The sequence below is a fragment of the Camelina sativa genome, chromosome 20 (genome assembly GCF_000633955.1).
Source record: "Camelina sativa cultivar DH55 chromosome 20, Cs, whole genome shotgun sequence".
Lineage (NCBI taxonomy): Eukaryota > Viridiplantae > Streptophyta > Magnoliopsida > Brassicales > Brassicaceae > Camelina > Camelina sativa.
In genome coordinates, this window is record NC_025704.1 from 14,051,622 (window position 1) to 14,069,111 (window position 17,490).

At 40.2% G+C, this 17,490-nt stretch overlaps 2 pseudogenes; one reads left to right on the forward strand and one right to left on the reverse strand.

Moving 5' to 3' along the window:
- Positions 736–2,232, forward strand: LOC109131187 (annotated as a pseudogene).
- LOC104772514 overlaps positions 2,694–17,490 on the reverse strand; it is a 76,071-nt pseudogene continuing 61,274 nt past the window's right edge.

A 17,490-nucleotide genomic window follows, 5' to 3' on the forward strand; every position in this document is an offset into this window, starting at 1 on the left:
AATCACGAGTTGGTGGAGCAGCAACGGGAACTGGTGAATAGCTGGATTGTGTGTCGTTGTTTGCATATAACAACTTGGTTTGACCTTGATCTGTTGTCATTGATTCTTCTTGCTCTTCTGCAACACGTTCTTCATATACTTTTAAACGGCCAATGATCTCTTCAAAACTGGTCTTGTTAAGGTCCAAAACTTGTTCTAATGAGGCTACGATGTGTATATATTTTGCTCGAGGCAAACACTTGAGAAATTTCTTCACAAGCTTTGTTTGATCAATGATTTCTCCAAGAGCTACGGATTTTGAGGATATCTCGGATAGTTTCCCAGCAAAATCATCGATTCTCTCTGTATCCTTCATCTTGAGCCGATCAAACTCGGCCATTAATGTCTGCAGCCTTGCTTCTTTAACCCTTTCTGCTCCTACGTGTCTTGACTGAATCGCATCCCACACTTTCTTAGCAGTACCAAGTTCTCCGACCTGCAGAATAAGAGCCTCTGGAATAGACTGAAACAACAGACCTAGCGCCATATCATTCATGTCAGCATCATCCTTTGGTTCTTCAATAATTGGCCACACCTTATGTATTTTCAGAAGGATCCTCATCTTCATCGCCCAAACAGTATAGTTTGAGAAATTCAACATAGGACATTTAAGGGAAGAGGATCCTCCTCCTTCCACCATCTTTGCTGCTTCCACAATATCTCTCATAGCTCTGATACCAAATCTAGAAATAGAATATGGTTTTAACGAACACAAGATTGTAAAAGTATAAACTCACTTTTATTAGTTTAAGAAAATTCTCTCAAAACTTAAACTCCCAATCTCTCTTCCTCTCTTAAAACCACTACATCATTGTGTCATGCCTCGACACACATATATATAGTAAAACACAAATCCTAATCCTACTAGGAAACCACATAAGTTAGATAACTCCTAACTTATTTTGATCCTTATCTCTCTAGAATCATAATAGGATTAGTGTAGCTCATTTCTTAAGTTAACTTCAAACTTAAGTCAACAGCTAGAACTCTTAAGCAAAGAAATAATCAGACCCGCTTCACCTGATCATCTCCAAACCCTTTCTATTTCTCTCTTCGACCAGTTCCTTCCTTCAACTTACGTTTCCGCCATTTTCTTCTACAATGATCAAGAAAACAAAGGAGACATTGTTGTCCAGAGGCTCAAGAGCTCACTCTCTCAGACTCTCTCTCTTTTTTATCCGTTCGCTGGAAGAATCAAAGAAGGCGTCACTGTCCATTGCAATGACGAGGGAGCTTTGTTTACAGAGGCACGGGCTGATATCTGAGAAACCCATCAGATGCTGACTTGGTTCACAAGCTCATTGCCTCTCCGGACCATGCAGATCCAGATACCTGGCCTTTGTTGCATGTCAAGGTCATTTTCTTCAGAGACCGAGGATTCGCGGTTGCAGTTAGCGTCTCTCACAAGATATGTGATGCAGCCTCGTTGTCAACATTTGTTTGCAGCTGGACAAAGGCTGCAAAAGGGTATGCTGACACAGTGAACCCTGAATTTGCGGCGGCTGATTTCTACCCTCCTGCTGATATTACTATCGAGTTTCCTCCGTTACTCATACACGAAACAAAATCCAAGACAAAGAGCTTTTTCTTTGGTGCTTTGATGATTGAAAATCTCAAAAACAGAGCTTCTGGTGGAAAACGTGTGCCACAAGCTACCCGTGTTGAGTCCATCACGGCGCTGCTGTTTAGATGCATGACAAAGTCGCACCAGTCAATGGACTTGCGACCTAGAGTTTCTACCTCTCTCTTGCCACACAAGGCAATTGGAAACTTCTTCTTTTTACCATTATTTATGGAGAGCTCAGAGAGTAAGATGGAAATCGAAGAAACGGTCTCTAAGATGCATGGAACTAAAGAGGAGCTCAATGAACTTATCAGAAACGATCCTGAAGACGCAAAGAGTAGAGTTGAAGCCAAAGAGAGAATCGCAAGTGTGATGCTGACTTCGTTGTGTGAGGTAAGTCCTGAAACGGAGACATATGCTGTGTCTAGCTGGTGCAGAATGTCATTTTATGAGGCGGATTTTGGATGGGGTAATCCGGTTTGGGTTGCCCCCGATTCCATTGATAAAACGCAGGTCGTGTTAATGGACGCTAAGGACGTTGGAGGGGTTGAGCCGTTGAGGCATGGGTTACACTATCTGAAACTGACATGCTCGTCTTCGCTACACCAAGTCCCAGTGTCCTCATCTAGTATAATAACTATTTTTATCGAACAAAACTATAACAGACTGGCTTAAACTGATTATAGACCTGTGATCTAGAAAGAATGGCCATGTAATATTAATTATACGATTATGTTCTATAAATAATGATTTATGTTTCATATTATTTGATATATATTTGATTTTACATGCTGCATTTAAGTTTATTTTATAATATTGGCCAACTGGATTTTTAAAAACAAAAAATGTAGATTTCATCTTTGTATTTTTTTTGATATAAATTTGAAAGAAGAAAATAAAGTATTATAACAAACAAAAGATAACAACAAGAAAAACTAAAGTGATAAATGGACTGAAAAGGTGAAGATGCCATATATATTAACATTCCATTTTTGCATTATGTTACAAGAATAATTTAGCAGCAAGCCGTCTAAACATCAAAGGTCCATTACAGATACAACAAACAAACATGGTTAGAACATGGACTCGATCACCAGTTGAAACTAATTGCCTCAAAGTGAAGGTTCTTAGCCAAACCAGATGAACATATCTTTGCAACTTCATGCCTCAAACAGAATCTCTGCAAAACGATAAGATTCAAAAGTATCAGGTTCATGCATATACATTCACTTACACCATTATGTTATGTAAGTGAAGTGATGCTCATGTATGTAACAGATTACTTACTTTTCAGATTAGGTTTGGAGTCGAAGTGGACTGAAGTGGCTTGTACTATAGATTGATATGGAACGCTCTCCAGCTCTCTCTCTTGGCCGTGAAACCATGAACCTGGAGAAGACGTGGGCGTCTGAAAATCTACACTCTGTACCTGCTTCTTAGACTCCTTATCTCCTTCTTTGTTCTGTTTCTTGCGCCATAAGAAAACTATGCTTGAAGAGATGAAAATGCACACACATCCTAGGAACATGTCCCAAAGCGCTCTGTACGAGAAATTATATATCTTTCCTGTGTTACGATCAATAGGGTATACATAGTAACGTGTGACAATCGCTATGAGCAAGAGAAACATGACGAATAGGAGAGTCTAGAAGCTGCGGTTTGAACCATTTTGTCTGTAGAAGTCTGTGATCATCAGTCGTCTCGGGCTTCTTGTCTTCTCTTGTAACATAGGCCTCAATTCGGAGATTCAGCCTGGAAATGTCTGTGACTGATATATCCGATGGGAAGATTAGGTCTAAAAGCGCTAGATCATGATAATGTTTGAAGGCACAAACAAGAAGAACATCTGGTAGCTTTGTGCTTTGGTTTTGGCTCTCAGAGATGAGTTCTCCGATAACCGAAATGAAGTGTGTAACTCCGCTGCCATCGCCTACTAGTATTAGAGAGTTATGCCTGTATATGATGAAAAATGACAATTGGTTAAACTTAAGACAAAGTAGTTAGGTAAGATACTGAAAGAAGACCTTTGAGTTTGTACCTCGAGACATCAAAAGAGTTAGGGCCATAAGGACCTTCAGTAGAAACTTCGAGAGAATCAATGGAAGAAGAGATATGGATGTAAAGCTTTTGAGTCCAACTTCCCTGTTTTCTGATTACAACACTTAGCGTATCTTTCTCCAAGTTGCTGCTCGAAGTTATTGTGAATGGATACCATTGAAGCTTGGATATGCTCGGTACATGTAGAAACAATATACTTGTTGGTGTATATTGTAGCCCTATAGTGAGATCATGAAACAAATGGTTACAATAATTATACATTGTATATTGTGTCTTGAACACGGCACTCTAGCCCAAATTATTGAGCGTATAGTTTACGTAATTACGTTCAATATGATTTTGGTTGTTATATTTCTGTTTTATTTTGCGTTTACATGTTTAATGTTGCATTCACATTCAATTAAATTCATCATTAAAATGTTCACTTTTTAAAAATAGAAATCTAACAAAACTATTTTTCATCTCGTTTACATTTTGCGTTTGTATTTAATTATTTATAATAAAAAATATACTTGTTACAATATAAGGAAAACCCTCCTATTGTTGTTGTTTAATTTGAATGTAAACGTAAACGGAGGAACTAGTTTTGGAGAAAGTGAGTTCGAGGTTGTCTGAAGGTAAGATCCTAGCGGAAACAAGTCCGGTTCTCTTGGCGGACTGTAAGAATCTCAAGTAACGGTTGATGAAAAACAGGAAGATGTTGGGCAGGATCGGATCATGCAGAACCACGAGTCTCCCACGTGGATTACGTAGAAGATTATGTAGAGACCATAGAGTTGGTGAGTGTAGAAGAAAAGCACGAACTTCTTTCGTCTATAGGATGGTAAACTTGTCACCCACATCGCTATATAAATCACCAGGTCAACTAAAACCTAATACGGACTCAACCAAGATCTAGTGGTATCATCGTAACACTTCATGATTGAATCCAAGAGACGAAACAATCACAATATGAAATTATAAAGATTAAATATAGCTAAGACAAAGAAGAGTTTGTGTTTGAAAGTCACTAACAAAAGTTGTAAATTAAAAATGTGTTTAAATCAATCAATAAAAAGGCATTGGGCACAGGGAATCATCAGAGAATTATGATAACAAATGCAGATAATTAGATGGAGTGCATTAAGGACCATTCTTGAACTCAAACCACTAGTGTAAAGCTAACCCGCTACTGCAGTGTTAACTATCTATGCAATAAAATTTTAAAACCATAAACTCCCGTTTGAATTCAGAAAATCATGCAAACATTAACAAGGTTCAAGTTTGATATGTTCACAAAGTGTCTTAACTTCAACTCCCGTTGGCTAAGAATCACTTTGCTCACCTTTGTTATTTTTCAGAAAATTCAACAACACTTTCGATGCCTAGATGAATTAATCCTAAGAACAGAAACTAATTAGCTAATCTAGTTCCAGAAATAAGAGCAACAAAGATGAAGAACAACAAGATCAACTCCAATCTACAACCTAATATCAATTAAATCATAAATATCTTAAGAAACCCTAAACCCAACAAAGAAACTACTCAGACATGGAGATAAAAGAACTGCAAATCAATGATGAAAAAAACATAATTGAATTGTAAAAGAAAATATTAGAAGGGTTCAGAATTCTTCTCCAAAGTGTTAAAAAGGATTAGAGATCTTCTCCCAAAGCTTACAAGTACGCAAAGGCTGCGTAGAATAAAAGTTATGTCTTTGGAGACCAAGCCTCTATCTTAAATACCAAAATAAAACCCTAAAAATCGGTTTAATACAAAAAATGAAAAATTGCTTCGGTATGAGGCCGGTCGATCCCAAGTGAGGACCAGTCGATCCCAAGTGAGGACCGGTCGATCATGGGTGCTTCTTCTGCGTCTGTACCATCTGCTCGTCAGACTGATCAGTCTCACTGTATTGCTCATAATATTTGATAGCGCCGTTGGATCTTCTTCAAACCACTTGGGAATAACAGCTAACATCCTCATCTACCTTGTGTCAAAACTTGTGAACGATACATTGGTGAGAAGTCCTTCGTCTCATGCCAAACAATGTGACGATTCTACTGGTATTCTATTTTCAACTGCATGTTTTCATCTCAAAACGTTCAGTTTCCTTCCAAAGTAATCTAAAATCTGTACAGACTCATATATAAAAAACTAAAAAAACTCTAAAAACACACATTGACTCAACAAAAGATTCAAAATGAATATAAAAACCATTGTTAAAATCCTATAAATCACGGACACATCAAGTGGTCTCCTTTTGTGTTTTGAGAATAAATGTTATAAGAAAATAATATATTTTCACGGTTTCATTATACATGGCGATTATGCCGAGTAAAACAACTTTATGTCAAATATTTTGACTTTGTTATGTCATTTGGTCTTTAATCTATGCTCTATGGCACCCGCGAAAAAGGTTTTCGAAATGTGGCATTGGGCATAAGTTTCAGTACGGTCAATGGTATTACTGTTAAATTTCTCTCTTTTTTTTAGTGTCTAAGGGAAGACACTATAACATAAAATGAGTTTTTTTTTTCCAAAATCATACCCAAACCTCTCCATTGACTCACCAATGGAGGTGGTGTAAGAGCAACATCAATGACGCTTGAAATTGTAAATCTCAGAGAAAACGTCGGATTTTTTATTGATAGGTAAAGAGTATATATAGATACAAGAGACTTGATGTACAAGTAGAGAATATTGACTAAAGATATAAACAAGAATATATGGAATATATCCTTTTCCGTAACACTCCCCCTCAAGGTGCAGCGTGTAAGTTTAGAACGCCCAACTTGGACCGTAGATACGGGAATTGATTACAGCTGAGAGCTATAGTGAAGATATCAGCCGACTGTTCTTTAGTAGGAATGTGAGTAGTAGAAATGGTACCGCAAGTAATCTCATCACGAATAAATGGCAATCACTTTCAATATCCTTGGTTCGTTCATGAAAGACAGAATTTGCTGCGATTTGAAGAGCTGCTTGACTATCACTGAATAAACGCATGGGCTGAGGATGATCTACGCCAAGAAACTGCAAAACCTCCTTTAGCCACAAGAGCTCCATACAAGTCATAGCCATGGCACGATACTCTGCTTCAGCCGATGAAAGAGATACACGACTTTGCTTCTTTGTCTTCCATTGAAGTGGTGAATCACCAAGCATAACAATGTAACCAGTAAGAGACCGCCTAGTAGAAGGACATTTGTTGTAATCGGAATCACAATAGGCATTCACTTGGAGCGAAGCGGTGGAAGAAAGAACGACACCTTGACCAGGTGAAGACTTTTAAGTAACGAACCACACGTTGTGCCGAATCCCAATGATCGACAAGAGGAATCTGCATGAACTGAGCAAGAATGTTCACAGCGTAACACAGTTCAGGACGCGTATGAGTCAGATAGACAAGACCTCCAACAAGAAGTCGATATTGTGCTGGGTCTGAGAACGGTTTACATGTGGAATCCAACAGCGTATGATTTTGCTCCATAGGAGTATCTAACGGATACGAGCCGTAAAGACCACACTCATCAATGATATCAAGACAATATTTCCGTTGAGATAAGAATATGCCATCAGGTCCACGAGCAACCTCAATGCCAAGAAAGTACTTTAACATGTCGAGATCCTTCATCTTGAAACAGCGACACAAATAAGCTTTAAATGATTGTAGAACCGTAGAATTAGCACCACACACAATTAAGTCATCAACATAAACAAGAACATGCAGAACAACAGCACCACGTCGATAAGTAAACAAAGAGTTGTCTTTGTGAGAACGAACAAAACCATAGTCTAGGAGGGCTGTAGATAACTTAGAAAACCAGCAACGAGGAGCCTGCCGAAGACCATAGATAGACTTTTTAAGTTTACAGACAAGGGACGGATCAGCTGGAAGAAAACCCGAAGGTGGTTTCATGTAGATATCCTCGTCAAGATCGCCATGTAAAAAGGCATTGTGAACATCCATCTGATGGAGTTCCCAATTTTTAACTGAAGCAACACCAAGTAAGGTACAAACTGTTTGTAGTTTAGCAACTGGAGCAAATGTTTCTGAAAAATCAACACCCTCTTTTTGATGATTCCCAAGAGCCACTAACCGCGCCTTATACCGTTCAAGGGTACCATCGGAATTGAACTTAAGCCGATACACCCATTTAGAGCCAAGAGCTTTGACGCCAGGAGGAAGTCGTTCAAGCGTCCAAGTCTCGTTAAGTTCTAAAGCATCGATCTCTTTGCGCATAGCATCGCGCCATTCTAATATTTGAACAGCTTGCTTATAAGTAACAGGTTCATCAACCATAGTCACGGCGGCAAGAAACTTTTGATGAGTAGAGCTAAAGTTGTCACAAGAGACATAATGTGCTATAGGATAGAAACAAGTACCTGAAGATGCCAGAGAAGACGTAGGCTTGAGAGAGATGAGGGTTTCAGCGTGACGTGCGGAGTACGTGACATACGGTTTGAGCCGAGTAGACGGTAACTTCATTCGATGACCACGACCAAGCGGTTCAGTACCAACATCAAAGTCATCAGAAAACTCATCAGGAATAGCAGCGGATTCAAGAGCCGAAGTAGAGTCAACAAATGTAGTAGTATCAGCGATTGTAGGAGTGAGAGGTGTGGAGAGAGTCCCCCTGTTTTTGAGAGTCTCAGGAGAAGTGTCATCAACTGATTCATTTGGTGAGACAAGCGGCAGTGGTATAACCAGAGATGCAATAGGTTGATCGGGGACAGTAGACGAACTGGATGGAAAAATATCTTCGTTAAAGATAACATCACGAGAAACGAAGATATCTTGAGTTTCCATGTCATAAACACGCCAACCCTTTTGATTATGAGGATAACCAAGAAAAATACATTTCCGTCCACGTTCTTGAAATTTATCACGACGAGAGGAATATCGTTTGGCAAAGCACAAACAACCAAATACGCGAAGCTGTGCATAAGACGGAGGAGTAGAATGAAGAAGCTCATGCGGAGTCTTTCCTTGTNTAAGCCGATACACCCATTTAGAGCCAAGAGCTTTGACGCCAGGAGGAAGTCGTTCAAGCGTCCAAGTCTCGTTAAGTTCTAAAGCATCGATCTCTTTGCGCATAGCATCGCGCCATTCTAATATTTGAACAGCTTGCTTATAAGTAACAGGTTCATCAACCATAGTCACGGCGGCAAGAAACTTTTGATGAGTAGAGCTAAAGTTGTCACAAGAGACATAATGTGCTATAGGATAGAAACAAGTACCTGAAGATGCCAGAGAAGACGTAGGCTTGAGAGAGATGAGGGTTTCAGCGTGACGTGCGGAGTACGTGACATACGGTTTGAGCCGAGTAGACGGTAACTTCATTCGATGACCACGACCAAGCGGTTCAGTACCAACATCAAAGTCATCAGAAAACTCATCAGGAATAGCAGCGGATTCAAGAGCCGAAGTAGAGTCAACAAATGTAGTAGTATCAGCGATTGTAGGAGTGAGAGGTGTGGAGAGAGTCCCCCTGTTTTTGAGAGTCTCAGGAGAAGTGTCATCAACTGATTCATTTGGTGAGACAAGCGGCAGTGGTATAACCAGAGATGCAATAGGTTGATCGGGGACAGTAGACGAACTGGATGGAAAAATATCTTCGTTAAAGATAACATCACGAGAAACGAAGATATCTTGAGTTTCCATGTCATAAACACGCCAACCCTTTTGATTATGAGGATAACCAAGAAAAATACATTTCCGTCCACGTTCTTGAAATTTATCACGACGAGAGGAATATCGTTTGGCAAAGCACAAACAACCAAATACGCGAAGCTGTGCATAAGACGGAGGAGTAGAATGAAGAAGCTCATGCGGAGTCTTTCCTTGTAGAAGCGGAGTAGGAGTGCGATTGATTAAATGCGCAGCCGTGAGGACACTCTCGCCCCAAAAATCAATGGGTAGGTTAGCTTGAAAGAGCAAAGAACGTGCCATGTTGAGAATATGACGATGTTTGCGCTCAACTCTCCCATTTTGTTGTGGGGTGTAAACACAAGAAGTTTGATGGAGAATGCCATGGTCTTTAAAGAAATGGCGAAGTCCGAGAAACTCACTCCCATTGTCACTACGGATAACTTTGATCTTTTTTCCAAATTGTTGATGAGCCATGGCGACAAACTGTTTGAGGTGAATATCAACTTTGCTTTTGGCCAGAAGAAGATAGGTCCACACGGCCCGAGAGTAGTCATCCACAATAGTAAGAAAATAATGTGCTCCACTTGTAGAAGCAATTTTGTATGGTCCCCAGATATCACAGTGTATCAAAGAAAAAGATGCATCCGCTTTGTTAATACTTTCGGAAAAAACCGACCGCGTTTGTTTAGCTTGAATACAAACTTCGCAAAAATCATTATTAGCACTACTAAGGTGTGCAGAATCCGGTAAAGTAGATAAAATACTAGCTTAGATCTTCGCAGATAGATGCCCCAAACGTTCATGCCAAAGAGTTCTTGTGGATTTCTTGACATTGTTAGCTCGAGCCGAAACCGCTCCACGAAGTGATAAACCCCATCTCTCTCTTCACCTGCGCCAATCAGCATCTTCGAAGTGCGGTCATGTATAACACATAATGAATCAGTGATAGCGTAGCAGGACATCTCACGACAAAGTCTAGCGAGAGAGATGAGAGTGCAAGAGAGATCAGGAACATAAAGAACAGGATTGAGTTTGACGTGATCTCCAAGAAACATCATCCCTTCTTTATAGTAGCAAAAGTGTGTTTTCCATTATGAAGAACAACAATACTTCGAGGAATGTCATGCGCATCCACAAGAAGATCAACATCACCTGTCATATGATGAGAGGCTCCAGAATCAAGTAAGAACTCAACACAAGAATGCTTACCGGAGAGCTTATCGGAACTGGAGGTTTGGTCTGTTTTTAACAAGTTCACAATAGCAGACCAAGTTGCTTTACTAACACCAGGTAAGTCAGGGAGTTCAGCTTCAGTAACAGCTTGAGCATTATTAGCACGATAGGTAGTAGGAGAGGAACGCCCACGACCGCGTCCTCTGAAAGAGCCACGACCTCTACCTCTTGTAGAATCTGATCGTGATCCTCCTCTAGTGTCACCATGTTTCTCGATCCACCAATCAGGCAAGCCTTGGAGTTCAAAGCATGTATCCACCGAGTGATTGGTACGTCCGCAGTGAGTACAAGGTCCTTGAGTAAGGCGTGTAGCAGATGCAATGGCATTAACACTAGCTTTCACAGCAAAGCCGACAGCATCAATACAGTCTTCTTTTGATCGAGCAACAATGAGATGACGTTCTTCAGCAATAACTTCAGAGTAGACATGATCAAGAGTCATGTCAGTGTCGCGGTTAAGAAGGCTAAGAATATTGGTTCAAGTAGTACCGAACCGAGAGACATTGAGACCCATAAGAAATTGATGAATACGTTCAAGGTCGCGACGGGCTTGCTGCTTGAGACGTTGAGGACAAGATGACGAATTGCAACAACAATCAATAAAAGGCTCAAAGTCGTCAAGATCATCCCACATCACCTTTAGTTGGCCGAAGTAATCAGCAACAGTTTGACCATGTTGAGCACAGCGAGCAATAGAAGACTTGATTTGGTGAACCCGAGAAGCGTTCCCGATAGAGTAACGAACACGCAAATTATCCCATAGAACTTTTGCGTTGTCAACAAACGAGATCACCTTCTGTACTTGAGGATCTAAACTTGCATAGAGCCAGCTGCATAACATCGAGTTGACTTGAACCCACCGTTGGTAATCGGTTGAATCAGCAGAAGGTTTGAGAAGAGAACCATCGACAAGACCAAGTTTATTCTTGGCAGCAAGATTGATACGTGCAATCTTAGCCCACTTCTCATAGTTTTCACCATTAAGGAGAAACGGAGTAAGAACATGATGCGGCTGATCATTAGAGGAGAGATAGTAAGGAGAAGATGAGATCAATTCCTTAGTAGTAGTAGTAGAAAGAGCCGATGTCGTAGACATCATGTAAGTAGTAGAAACAAAATTAAGAGTAGAAAACCGGGTTCTTTGAGAGAAACGGCGGAAAGAAAGAAAAGAAAAATTTAGGGATTTAGGTTTTGGACCCTTGCTCTGATACCATGTAAATTTCAGAGAAAACGTCGGATTTCTTATTGATAGGTAAAGAGTATATATAGATACAAGAGACTTGATGTACAAGTAGAGAATATTGACTAAAGATATACACAAGAATATATGGAACATATCCTTTTCCGTAACAGAAATCTTGCTCCAAACTCTATATTTAGTTTAAATTCATCTGCAATGGTGTTATATACAATTTGGAACAATATTATTTATTTCTCCATTGTTAAAGTAAAAAATTTTTATTTACAAAGTGTTCCCCAGATATCTTATCATTTTATACCTAAACAAAACTATTGAATAAAATTTTATTATAAGATAAATTTATATTGCAAATCATAGTTGTTAAATTAATTAAAATTTAAAATTTCAAAATATAACAATAACATATTTTAAAATAGAAAATAAAATGAAATCACAAATGATAAACTAAAAATACATAATTAGCACCAAAATCTTAATAATATATATAGAAAAACTCAATTAAACTTGCCATTAAAAATACTAAACACATCATAAACTAGTTATTTAATAATCTGGTAAGTCGTTAAACGATCCATGAAGATTATCAAAATAGTGACCAAATGAAGTAGATGCCAACAGAACTTGTTGATCAAGTCTTTTCTTGAAGATTTTTGCTTGTTTGGAGTAAAGGTAGGTATGCAAGGAGACAAATCAAAGACAAAAAGGCCTATTTCTCACTTCGTAACGCATTAGTTGATCATTTGTCAGAAAGTTATACTAATGATAGTGTTTATAAATATGTATTTACCATTGTATCTTCTATTTATGTTTTGTAACAAAATTTTATTTTTGATAATATCATAATTTTATTAGATATTTATTTAAAATAAACTAAGTGGGTTGAATTTGTAAATTTTAAAATTAGAGGACTATAGTAGAAGCTAAAATAAAATATATTTGAATAAATTTTTAAAAAAGTTAAAAATAGAGCCAACTATTGGAGCAAACCTTTGCTCTAAAAAAATAAAGCAAACTATTGGAGATGGGCTGGTCTAGTTAGAGCTTTAGAACTGGATTATTCTAGATACTTTACTATTTTATCAAGTCATATAAGATTATTTTCTCTTTTCATTTTATGATATATTATTTTTAATCGTTGTACACCATTTTGTTAAAAATCCTTCAAATAAATCCAATTGTAAGAAGTAAAAACGAACAAGAACATCGACCGAGTTTTGGTCATATTGGCGTCCCACTAGATATATCTGAGAAAGAGAAAGACCACTTATTAGGTTTATGGTGGATAATAATTAAGATAGTACTCCTTTAGTTTTCATATAACAAAAAGATTCCTTTGATCACTTTCCATAGAAAAAAGATTAATTTAGATATATTTCATATATGTATAGGGTACCATCGTCTATTCCTCTTGGCAAGCTTTTGGAACTACATGGGATGAAGTTTTTTCTTCATCGTCTTTCCGAATTTTCGTGGCGTCCCACAAGATATGTCTGAGAAAGAGAACGACCACTTATTAGGTTATGGCGGATAACTATCCACAGCCTACGTAATCCGTTAGTTTCCATATATGTATTAATGAATAGAGCAGGTACCATCGTCTTGGCAAGCTTTTGTAATTACATGCATGTGATTTTAAAAAAAATTCTTCCTTCTGATTTTTTTAGGTAAATCATATTCAATCGTTGTACACCGTTTTGTATAAAGGAATCCAATGTGATGGATATATGCAAAAGAAAACCCCCGTGAATTGAAATGCATACAAAATAGAAGGAATACATTTACAATACATTTACAGAGACATCATTTAATTAAAACACAAACCTTGTTGAAGTTGAACCTTGATTGAACCTGCAACAAAAGAAAAGCTTAAAGTGAAGGAATACGATGATGAACAGAAGAAGAATCAAGAGCAAAGAGGAAGACGGTGAAGTCGTAGAAGAAGTTGACGAAGGGGAAGAGTCAACCAGAGAAAGAAGAAGTCAACAAAAGAGGAGTTAGGCATCAAGTGTTTTGAAATAAGATGGTTAATGGGCTGCGGACTAATGAGGCCCAAAATAAGGTTGTGTAAGTGTAAGCTAACTAAATTAAGTTAAAGTAGTGTGTTAGTTAATGTCTAGTTAAGAGTCCTAGAGTTGTTGATTCACCTTGCTTGTAAGCTTGGTATTGTCTTAGTGTAATGATGTCTAAGAGTAAGATTTAGTCTAAGTAGAAACATGGTGTCTGTGTATCTAGTGAGTAGTGAGAACTACTACATATGTGTGTGTTGTGTTTGTAAGAAACTATCCTTGGATGAAATAAAAAAGATGTAGACAATTAATGTTTTTCTATCTTCTCTTACTAAACGTTAGTGTCTTTGTTTAGAACAAGAAAATAAACAAAACACAAAGAGAGTTTAAAAAAAAAAAAAAAAAACACAAAGAGAATAAAGAGAGAACAAGTTAATCTTTATTTTTTTTTTTTTTTGAATTATTAAGAGGTTCCGGACCTAGACCCGTATATTCTCTCAGACCAGGGACCAGAACATTTTATATGGTCCCCTCCCAAGAATTTTCTTGTTAATCTCTGTTTCAACAAGAAAAGAAACAGAGAGAGTAGAGAGATGGTGAACCTCTCAAGTGAAACAGAGGAAGAACCCCAAATGTCAACAAACCTACGTACCATCTTTCAACTATTTCGATAATTAGAATTAATTTGAGGGCTTTGATAAGTATGAATGAATGTTATATACAGTATGCGGTTGATGAATGGTTCCAGCGTAAAGAGTGCAAAAATAAAAGGAAAGATAATTCATATTTCATGAATCTATTGGACAGCGCAATAGTCTTTGATTTTGAAGAATAATTGAGAGGTTATGAAGATTCTAATTTTTCTTCATATTTTTGGGTTAGTGTTGTACCCACGATCTGCCATCTCGGGCAATAAGCAAAAGGGTCCATGTCGGGCTTAACTAATGGGCCAAGAGCGTATTACTGATCGGCCCATCAGGCCTGGAGGAAGAAAGTGAGCACGGAGGTGATCCGTGTTGGTCAGCTCGCAGCTCGGGCCCGGTCAAAGATTCCCGCATTCAAGAGAATTAATTGGGTCACGCAAATCGTGCCCTATTAATTATGTATTAAGTAGATAATAAATTGGTCGGTATAAATATGTAAGGAAGGGTCTTTTGTAAAGGGTCAGAAATATTTTCCAAAAGCAGTAATACAAATTCAAATTCTCAAAACTCTCTCAATTCAGTTCGGAATTATAAACGGCGATAAGCTCCTCCACATTCAAATTACTTCGGAAGGAGAAACTAGATTTCAGTTCTCACATTTGGCGCTAGAAGGAGGGGAGTTATCGCCTGACTCTCATTAGTTCTGACTTCGCACGTAAATACACCAAGCACAACCACCGTTATGGCAACCGGCTCTCCCAATCAGGCATCCTTGGAGGTGATCCAGAAGCTCCTGCAGGACTTGTCTGAGAAATCCGACCGACAGCAAGCTGCCTCCGCCGCTCTTACTGAACGTTTTGACAGCCAGGAGGGTCAGGTCTCCGCACGTCTTGAGGAAGTCACGACGTCCGTAGCAGACCTCTCAGCCTCCCACCGCGCGTACGCCTATCGGGTCGACCTCCTGTCCTCTGACCCAAACCCACGCCGGCGTGCTTTGGATTTCTCCGGTGTGACTCCACCTTCCACCTCGTAGGTGGCAGCAACAAACGTCACCCCGGGAGATTCGTTCCCACCTCAAATCAACACGCAAACAGCGCCACCACTGGTTGGCAATGGCCGCACTCCGGTTCAGCCCGGCACCATCAGATCTTCCGAGATCCCAGTTCGTCTTCCTCTCCCTGTGGATGGAAACACTTCAACTTCGGGGTATGTTACCAATCCCGAGATCTTCCGCATGCAAAGCGAAATCCGGGACATGCGGTCTGTGATGCACAGTGCGACCACTTCAGCTCCGGATATCTCTCGAGTGATCGAGGAGTCGAGGCGAACTCCTTTTTCCGATCAAATAGCCCGGGTCCGCATCAAGGATACTGGCAAAATTAAGTTCTCTAGTTACAAAGGAAAAGGGGACCCGACCAATCACCTCAAGACTTTCTTGCTGACAGCTAGCCGGGTGGACCTCGAGCCCCACGAAGCAGACGCTGGGTACTGCAAGTTATACGCAGAAACATTTTGTGGACCGGTGCTGCTTTGGTTCGCATCTTTGGCAGCCGGCTCCATAACAAACTTCACCGAGCTGTCAACCTCGTTCGTCAAGCAGTATTCTAGCCTAATCGAAACTGCGGTGACAGATGCTCAGCTTTGGAACTTAAGCCAAAAGGCAGGAGAGTCTCTTCGGTCTTATATAAAAAAGTTCAAGGAGATCCAGGTCAAGATTCCAGGACTCTCCGACTCCACAGCCCTGGCCGCGCTTAAAAACCGCCTCTGGCATGAATCTCGCTTCCGCGAAGAGTTGTCCGTGAATCAGTTCCCAACCATTCAGGACGCATTACACCGGGCATCGAACTTGATAGTCGCAGAGGAAGACAAAATCGCCGCTGCGCAAAAGAAAAACGCTCCCCTATAGGAAAACCACGGTTCGAAGCGCCCGCTAAAAAGACTCCGCCTACGACTCCGAAGTCCGGGCCGAGCACGTTTGCAGTCACTCAATCTCCTAAAAAGAATTCTCCAAAGAATTCACCGTCCAAACCTCCATTCTCACCGCGCTCCAAGAGTGGTGTACTCCCGAGTAACAAGTGGGTCCGAGATGAGGACACGTATTGCGAGCTCCACAAAACCAACAGTCATTCCACTCGTGACTGCAAGAAGCTGATGCACCTCCTCGCAGAAAAGTACGTGGCGGGAGAAATGCCAAACGTAACAATCGAGGAGTTGGAGCAGAAACCGAAGCAGTCCGATGGCAATGAACTCCCCAAGAAAAGAATCGATGTGATAATGGGGGGATCGCGCCTCTTTCGGAACTCTGTCACTGCGATCAAAGACCATCAACGGAAGCTCAACAGCCCCCAGCCGAAGCGAGCTAAGGTTGCAGCAAGCGATCTACCTGAAGTTTCTTTTTCCGAGAAGGAAACTGAGGAGCTGAACACTCTGCACGATGACACACTCGTCATTTCGCTTGACGTGGCGAACCACGAAGTCTGCCGAATCCTAATTGACACTGGGAGCTCGGTAGACCTGATTTTCCTCGAGACGCTTGCTAGAATGGGTATCGGGAAAGAACACATCGTAGGACCGCCCTCACCTTTGGTCTCGTTCACCAGCGAGACGTCAATGTCCTTCGGTACGATCACATTACCGGTGTCTACTCAAGGAGTGGTTAAAATGGTGGAGTTCACGGTGTTCGATCGACCTGCGGCCTATAATATTATTTTGGGAACTCCTTGGCTCTACCAGATGAAAGCAGTGGCCTCGACGTACCATCAGTGCGTCAAATTTCCGACCCCACAAGGAGTACGGGAGGTTCTAGGAAGCCAAAGGACGGCGAGGAGCTATTACCTCGCAAGTCACAAGCTCCTGGTCCAATAGCAACCACAGCTCGAGGTCCCGAAGAATCCAGTTCGGAAGTAGTTAAAAGGTGACCTCACTGAGTCCATTTTCATCAATGACAAGTTTCCGGATCAAGAAATCAAGATTGGAGTGGGGTTGGGTGACGAGCTCCGGGCCAGTCTGATAACCTTCCTAAAGGAAAGGATGGCTACCTTCGCGTGGTCCGTAGACGAGATGCCCGGTATCAGTTCAGAGGTTATCTCCCATGAGCTGAATGTGGACCC